Raw genomic sequence first — 9,008 nt, forward strand, 5'->3', positions numbered from 1 at the left:
GTGACACTACTAAAATCTTACCTCCAGTGATTGGACCATGCTGATTCTTACACCATTCCACGAGAAGGAATTTTGCTAGTTCATCTTTGAAATTTCCATTTGTCAATAACTGGAACCTCTTTGTCGTGGAATTTGTTCTGGTCCAGTGATTGTAAATCTATTATTATCGTCATCTCTTAATCTCCTTTCATTAACTTTAAGTGAAGGGTCTATGTACTTAGCAAAGAGAACATGAATTTGGCTTCCTGGAAAAGAGCAGATTTTTATCAAAAGTTCCTCTGCTATTGTTCCATAAGATCCATTTGTCTGCTGAAAGATTGTGTGATTAATAAGCCTCCATCGAAAACGGTTGCTGCCACATTACGGTGACTCACAGTTGATAAAGAGCTGTCTAGATTCATTTCAGTAACCGTAGTAGGGCTGAATTTTCGGTTTTTACGGGAGATCCATCGCTGTGCGCCAGTGAAAGGGAAACTTCTGTCACTGGGAATGACAGAATGTGTCTCAGGTCCAAGCTAGTATTCTGATGAGAAGCAACCTGGATTATACGTGCAAATACATCTCTTACTCCTTCTGCAGCTGACTTGAGAGTAGCAACCATCGATTTCCTTTTATTGTTATTCTCCACGGCGAAGTTTTTAACTCTTATTCTTGGCATGGTCTTTAGAAATCTAGACTTGTCAACACTGCACTCTTGCGGGAATGTCAATCGACATTCATAACGCTCTTGAAAGTGACCCAAGCAGATAAAGCTTTGTTTCTTGATCAGTAGCTTTTCCAGATGAAATATTCAGGAGGTCAGGTGAACTACAGGCAGGGTCACCAAAGGGATTGCAAGTTTCCTTCGGTAATGCACTGAGGACGCCTATATTCTCATTATCTTTCTTGATTCGCCACTGACGACGAAGCTGAACAGATGGCTGCACAACTTCTTCTATGCCCAGTATAGTTCTTAATTCTGAAACAGCCAATCCTCTCTGATTTGTTGTAATGCTCCATCTGCGAAATGTGCTTTCAGAGTTCCTAAAGGCAACAATACCTTTCAGTGGAGACGCTGCATTTTTGTTCACTGTTTGTTCCAGACACATGTCGACTGCAGTCCTAGCATAGTTTTTGGTTGTTCTACGAATGGAGAAGGCACCAAGATCAAGAAATTCACGGCATTCAGGTTAGGGGGACTGAAGCTTCTGCAGAAACAAACATCCCCAGCGAGCATAATTGGGTCGATTTAACCCAAAGAAAATGTCCAGTACAGTTGGTAAAACTGATACGTAGAGCTCTACATCATTTGTGTGTATGGCTTGTTGTAGTTGTCTGTAAACTCTGTTTACCATGTAGGCCTACACATAAGTAGTCCAGTATGCCGCAGTTGGTCCGAGCTGCCCTTCCATAACTTGTTTTAAAAAAATGTTGTAGGATTCCAGATGGCCATGAAAACTGTCATTCACTGCAAGATACTTCTCAGTTGGTTTTGCCTCAAATGGCGCTTCCTGAAGAACATATGACATGTCAGTCCCTGCTTCTTCACTAAGAGTGCACAGAAATCTCTGGAACGATAATCTTTCCATGACACAGGCAAGGATTTGATGAACACCAACACATCTGTTGTAGAATTTACCTTTAATAAATCCTGTCAATATCAACGTTCATCTCGTAAACAAAGATAATATAAAGCGAGTAATGTAATTGAAGTCAGTTGCTTGCTTAACAAAATAATATGATCGAATTATTATAGGCCTACAGATGAATGTTATTTATATGAAACAAACAAATAATATTCGTATAAAATAAATACAAAGTATATAGAAAGGAGAAAAAAGATTTATTAATATATAACGATGATGTATATTACTGGTGAATAGCAGCCTACGTAGTCTATATAGTAATTATCAGGGCTTGCCCTTCCCTCTCCCACCCGTTAGGGTGTGTCTGTCGGGGGTAACCACCCAGTAAAATGTCTGTCATTACCAACACAGAACTCTAGAATATGCAGTCCTATTGTAGTGCAAATTTTACTGGGTATCTCCAATGTTGGATGTAGATCCTGTCTCCCTCCCCACTCATTGTGGGGTGTCTGTCAGGGGTAACCACCCACTAAAATGTCTGTCATGACCACCATAGTACTCTAGGATGCAGTGCTATTGTAGCGTAAATTTTACTTGGTATCTCCTAAGTTGGATCTAGATCCAATTAGGCCCCCCCGACTCAGTGTGTCTGTCAGGGGAACCCACCTCTAGTATGTCTGTCAGTGGTCAGCCAATAATCAGGAGAGTCCAAGTATATATTATATATTAGTTTCATCTGGTATCTCATATACTGGATCTAGACCCAAAATCTAACAAGCAATTAGTGGTGCTTGTTAAGTAAGCCACCCATATATTTTCGGCAGACGGTCAGTTTCACCGTTTACAAGTCTACTCCTAAATATCAGTAGGTGTTACAGTCGGTATCTCGTTCGTTGCATCTGAATGGTCCGGGCTGTGGGACTAAGGGAGAATGTTCATGAAGGCAATAACCAAAGAAAAATAGAAGCCAAAGGAGTAGCACGGAAATGATGCCAAAGGGTATATGGGTAGAGAGGTACCACCACTAAATAAATAGCTAATAATTATGTAAATAAAACATTAGAAATAATAAATATACCCATGAAACAATATCGATGAGTCCATGGAAAGAAACATATTGCATAAGCATCTGAAAAGTTCTTTCTTCTCTCAGTCACTAAACATTTACGAGTGGCCTTGTAGCCAAAGGAGTAAGATGCTATAATGCAAGAGGAAATAATGTAAAACGAGGAAAAGATACCACTGTATGTTGATTAGATAATGTAACATTTGAATAAATGATGAAGAAAGCTGCCTTTAGCGAGTGGACATAATATTAGAGAAAGAGAAATAACAGGAAATTAAACCAAAAAGAAATGAAACTACAAGTGGCAACGCTGTAATATCGAAATTCACTCCTGTTGCAATGAAGCACAACGGCATCCGGAGGATTAAACGAAAAGTTTTAATGGTTTTGAAGGCAGGACGTCCGTGAACCAGCAAAGGAACCGGCTAACGTTCTTTCAGATGAAGTTGGAGTAGGAAATGCAAAGTAAGGCTACAATAAAAAAAAAACAACAACACTTCTTAGCGCCCTTCGGTTGCAGATGTCTCCTTTACTCCACAGCATGAAGGAATGGTCGATTCTGCAGTGTTATCAATGTCAGTGCTCCTAAGTATAGGAGAGGCTGTTGTACAACTGTTTCCAGAGGCCATGTACTATTTTGGTTTGGTGAGGTTTAATTATTCTTAGCATGCATATTCATTCGTAGAATCAAAAACATCTCGAGAATAACCAGCGCAGTATCTCTTGAATGAGAAGAGATCTGCAATCTTATGAGAGCTGCAGTTGATGACAGATGCAAGAATTACCCTCTCTCAGATTTGACAACACTTGTCCAGTCAAAAAATGGCTGTCATCTGCTATCTATAGTTAGCCATTATAGTGTTATCCTGCATTATCAATTTATGCAAAATATAGGCAGTAATATTAAAATATAACATAAGCGCTTGACATCTACGGTGTCTATTGAAACCTTAACTGTAAACTAGAGTGTTTATTACTGTAAATAACTAAAGTAAGGGACATTAGAAAAGAATGATCTAACCAAAGTAGAAACAGTATCATATTTCTATTACACAACCATTGCCTGAGACCTTCATGAAATACAGAAGATTTGTCACATTTGTTTTATTTTTGTAACAAAAAGAAACTCTTAACTTATATAGAAATAGAAAGCTCTTTTAGGGAATGCACACTGGAATTTATAATCATATTCTTCCTCCGTATGAAAATTCAGTCAAATGTGCGAGGTCTAACACCAAGCAAATTGAACACCACCGTTTTCTGGTAAACTTTCGATATCAACATCGAAGAGGTTTGGATGAAGAGAGACGGTAGCAGTGTGGAAGGAGGTAAGTTCTTTAATAACAGGTGCAAAACACTTATTACAGACAAATCAAAGATTAAAATATAGTCTTGGATGGTTTTGGCAAAATTTTTCCCTTGAGATTCTAAAAATCATCCAATAATCGTGGCACTGATGGTTGGTAATGTTTCCTTGCAAGAGGCATATTTACTTTACAGTTTAAAACCAATCCTAGTAACAATTGCTTGCAATGAAAAAAGTTGTGTTCACCAGCGTCTTACAGAATCTAAGAACAATGATGTATGACATTTTCTACTGATTTGTGTCCCGTGAGCACACAATTTAGAGAGTAAATCAGTCTCAGAATTTAGGCATGGAAATATTTATTTATCAATTAATCAGCAACAAAAACAAAAGAATACAGCCAATCATCTATTTGCTCAATTAATCAAGTGAATATAAACGAAAAATCACCAAGGAGTAAATACAGTTTTATTAGTTAGTACAAAAATGGTATTGCAATGTTGAACATTGAATATTAATACTAGAACAGCATTGCCTTTTGTTGACCTTTTTAAGATTTCAACTGATTTGTGATAAAGCGGAAATGATTGTTTTTTATAGTTAAGTGGATTGCAAAAGAGACAATATCCAGCATTTTTAGATACGTTAGAAGAACGACTTCCCATTACAAGTAAGATGGATCCGATTAATGAAAGACAAAAACAACCTCCCACTTAGGAAATCAGAGTGTCCTCCAACACAGAAGGGAATGTCATCCTTCCTTTGCAGATTGTCATATCTCAGTGGGGTCTGAGTGTGGCATTAATGGCCTGAAATTATTCACGGGACAAGTGAAAGGGCATATAATTGGCCAGGGGAGATTAGGGCAAGACTGCATTGATCAAATGTTGACATCTCGGTCATCATAAAACGCAAGTTGCTTCTGCCACTTAACTTGCATAAATACTCAAATGAAAAGTGATAAAATTTCTGAGATAAAAATTGACACTTTTAATCAATTAACATTAGTCTTAAAAAAAAATGAAAGTAAAGTTCTTGGAATCTACCGAAGAACGAGGTTTCTCACTCCCTGTTTACCGGATGTGAAGAGGAGATTGTTCTTCTTTTATTACTTTTCTTACTCATAATTACTTTCTGTTTTAACGCTGAAACCGAATATCGAAAAAAACATCAATTGGGCATTCTATGAGTATATTTTTTCCTCAGTGATTGATACCATTACAAACATTCGGAGACATTTCCTACCACTCCTCAGAAATTATCCAAGACTATACTGCGCTTTCTCAAGGCTCCGATCATTTATCCTCCTTGAAGAATTTAGAAAGGCCACAGTAAAAAGTATTATTGGTTGCTTTCAGGCTACGAAGACCTTTGAAGAACTTTCGTCGTTCCTTCAGTGTGAAAGACTTTGAGGAAAATAATTCGTTCAGTCTTTCATGTCAAAGTTAGTGGGCAACGTTCAGCAGACCTTGTGGCTTCTATACGACTTTAAAAGCCTAAGATCTTGAAGTAGTTAGATTCTGCTAGCTTACTGTTGTAGTGCTTATGGTCTTGGCGTAATTAGTGAGTAATTATATCCGGAACTGTAAGGTCCCTGGTGCAATTACAGCATGTGCTGCTCCAAAGTGGATATATATATATATAATATACTGTAATATATATATATATATATATATATATATATATATATATATATATATATATATATATTTGTGTATTTGCATAATGTAAGAAGCTCAGTACTTATAATAAATTGACACATTTATATATATATATATATATATATATATATATATATATATATATATATATATATATATATATATATATATATATATATATATATATATATATATATATATATATATATATATATATATATGTGTGTGTGTGTGTGTGTGTGTGTATTTGCATAATGTAAGAAGTCTAGTACTTATATAAACTGACACATTATCATTTATACTATATATATTATATATAGAATATATATATATATATATATATATATATATATATATATATATATATATATATATATATATATATATATATATGTGTGTGTGTGTGTGTGTGTGTGTGTGTGTGTGTGTTTGTGTGTGTGTATACTGTCTGTATGTGTGCAGTGTGTATAATAAGTGCTGAAACTTGTTAGATTATGGGAATACAATTTAATAAAATTTTATTTGAAAAACAACAGTACATGAGCAACAAGTACACTCGGAAACCACAATCTCCGACCCACCTAGGTAGTGCTCCGAGTTTATGAGTGGGGCCTTTCTGGACGGCGCGCAACGCCAACTATCACGGAGCGAAACACTCGAACACCTTTTGAACTCTTCCGGAATTTTTTTTTGTTTCATTGCTGCAAAGCAGCCATGGTTTCATTATAAAGAGAACACTGTGTTGAATTCGACAACCTGTATAATATCGAAACGAAGAGAAAATGCCGAAACTGCCGGTTATAGTTAACGATGGTGGGGGGAAGGGTAGATTCTGCATGTGCGTGTGTGTCTGTCTGTCTGTCTGTCTCTCTCTCTCTCTGTCTCTCTCTCTCTCTCTCTCTCTCTCTCTCTCTCTGTCATCATGATCATCATCATCTCTCTAAATGAAAACAAAAATACATAACACTCGAAATATTAAGGGAAGAGACAGAGAGAGGGAGAGAGAGATTGTGTTAGGTCAACATTCATTTCGACTTTTTCATGAAACAGCACAGTATGTGCACTCTCAGCAATAACTCCACGACATCACAAATGCACTCGGAATCAACTGTCAGTTGCATTATTAACGTGCATACTGTGTAGTAGAACATTCATTTGGTTATTAATGTATTACTGTTATTGGAAAAATGAATGGGAGGAAAACAAAACGACTAAAACTTAGTGAGAACTGTAACCCCATCTTACTCAAACTTTTATTTGATGAAAGTCAGCCACCCCAAGATTCGTCACATTCAGGTAATGAAATTGATGAAAATGAAACATCTGAAGAAAATTATGTTTGTATGATTCAGAAACACGATGAAAATTAGGATTGGTCAGATGATGACATTGTTGAAAATATTGATAACTCTTCAGGTAAATGCATCATTATATCATCTGACGAACAAGACGACGAAGAAAATTCAAGTATCATACATATCAATAGTGATTCTGATTAAACTTACTGTGAGGAGCTACAAGAAGATGATTCTGGTTTATCAGTCACAGTTATTTGTTAAAATATTATCCATACAACTAATGCTGAAGTCAACCTTGGGGACACATACTTTTCATGTTATATTATCCATACAACTAATACTGAAGTCAACCTTGGGGACGAATACTTTTCATGCATAACTTTTTACTTATAGTACAAGATTCAAGATAGTAGCGGAGTAGCGGAATTTTTGTAATAATACCTGTAATAAAAAATAGTGATAACAATTAAAACCTTTATTCTCATACACTGTAACCGATTGAAGAGTATCTAGTGTTGCGGATTCGCCAACACTGTCGACCGACTGCTGCGACAGACGTGAAACTTTTCTCGTCGGTGAAAATGACACGCCTCCAAAACTGAGTCCCACATCCGCATACGCCTCGGCAAACCTTTGGCGGGCTTCCCTGTGGCCAGCAGTTAAGGTTTCTTCCGTGCAGGGATGAAACAATGTCGGCCCAGTCTCCCGCAATCGCCTCCTTGTTGTTATTGGGTGACACTGAACTTGAGCGTCCTTGTTATGCTTACTGCAGTTTTGAGCGGTGCTCTCTGGATTCTCTTTGTATGCGGCCATCCTCCTCAGGTGTGGTAACTCTTGGCCCTCCTGATCTGGGCCTGGTGAGTACGTGACCCTCCTCCTCATGTCTTCTCAGCCAACGCCTAACCTTATCTCTGGAGATACCCATAAGGCGACTTATTTCCCGTATGCCCTTCCCTGCCTCGTGATAGCCAATAATCCTGCCTCGCTCTGTTATCACTTCAGGTCGATTGGCTCTAGCCCTCGGTGGCCTTTCACGACGTTGTGGCTGAACTTCCATATCTGTAATAATAACACGATAATGAGATTTATGAAACAGCATATAAATACAGGGAATCCATTAAACTATACAGTCACTCTTACAATGATATCATGAGGATTTGTTAAGGGATAGTACGAGAGAGAGAGAGAGATGAGAGAGAGAGAGAGAGAGAGAGAATGACATGTCGACAAAGCACACTACCTTCCAGAAGACGTTTAAACCTAGATGAGGGAAGTCCTGCTCCTGCTTCTACCCATTACGTTAACTTGGTTAGCGCTGTGATTCGTCCACTTGTGTGACGCTACTTCAAATTGTAATTTCCACGCACACATATACAACACACAAATTTTACCTTTCCTCCTCCGCACTGACCTAACTACAACTCGGCAGTTTCGGCATTTTTTTCTCGTTTCGATATTTTACAGGTTGTAGAAGTCAACACAGTGTTGTCTATATAATCACACAATGACTGCTTTGCATTATATGCAGCAAACTCATTTAAAAAACAAAGCAAAAAAAAAAACACCCAAACCAAAATCCGGAAGAGTTCAAAAGGTGTTCGAGTGTGTTTCACTTCGTGATAATTGGCGATGCCCGCCGTCCGGAAAGGCCCCGCTCCTAAACTCGGAGCACTACCTAGGTGGGTCGGAGATTGTGGTTTCCGAGTGTACCTGAGTAGTGACGTCTCAGACAGATACTAATAGAGAGAAGACATCAAGATGACCGATTCCCTCGCCCCCCTGACTCGCTCCGTATGAAGGGAGGACGACGGAGGGCTTCTGGACTACCACGGAGTCCTGGTTCAAAGGCAGATGAGTTTGGACCCTGAGAGATCTCGGCTGAAAGACGCCTCTGACTTCTCTCAGAAGACTTCCAAGAACCGAAGAAATTGATGAGAAAACTTTCCCTTTTAATCCAATATATGACAATTGTCTTGTAAATCCTTCAGAGGATTTCTCTTTGTTCCAATCAGTGGAGAGAGAGAGAGAGAGAGAGAGAGAGAGAGAGAGAGAGAGAGAGAGAGAGAGAGTGATGTTATTCCTTCTCGAATGTTATTTCGTTGATGCAAAACC

At 38.0% G+C, this 9,008-nt stretch overlaps 1 pseudogene; it reads right to left on the bottom strand.

Moving 5' to 3' along the window:
- Positions 1-716: 716 nt before the first annotated feature.
- Positions 717-8,003, bottom strand: LOC136830472 (uncharacterized; annotated as a pseudogene).
- Between the last annotated feature and the right edge of the window lie 1,005 nt (positions 8,004-9,008).

The sequence above is a fragment of the Macrobrachium rosenbergii genome, chromosome 46 (assembly GCF_040412425.1).
Source record: "Macrobrachium rosenbergii isolate ZJJX-2024 chromosome 46, ASM4041242v1, whole genome shotgun sequence".
Lineage (NCBI taxonomy): Eukaryota > Metazoa > Arthropoda > Malacostraca > Decapoda > Palaemonidae > Macrobrachium > Macrobrachium rosenbergii.